Here is a 302-nt window from a genome sequence, read left to right on the forward strand (position 1 = left end):
CCTCGTGTGAGGTGAGGGGGTCCTTGTGCAAGGGAGGGGGGGCTCTGTGTGATGGGTGGGGGGCTCCTTGTGCAAGGGAGAGGGTCCCTGGGGAAGGCGGGGGATTCTCGTGCAAGGTGGGAGCCCTTGTGCAAGGTAGGAGGGATCCTTGTGCAAGGAAGGGGGTCCTCGTGCGAGGTGTGTGTGTGTGTGTCTCCTAGTGCAAGGGAAGGGGTGTCCCTGTGTGAGGTGGGGGGGTTCCTGTGGAAGGGGGGGAGGGATCCTCGTGCACTGGGTGTGTGTGAATCCCCGTGCAAAGGGGG

This window comes from Calidris pugnax, unplaced genomic scaffold (assembly GCF_001431845.1).
Source record: "Calidris pugnax isolate Ruff unplaced genomic scaffold, ASM143184v1 scaffold100, whole genome shotgun sequence".
Classification (NCBI taxonomy): Eukaryota; Metazoa; Chordata; class Aves; order Charadriiformes; family Scolopacidae; genus Calidris; species Calidris pugnax.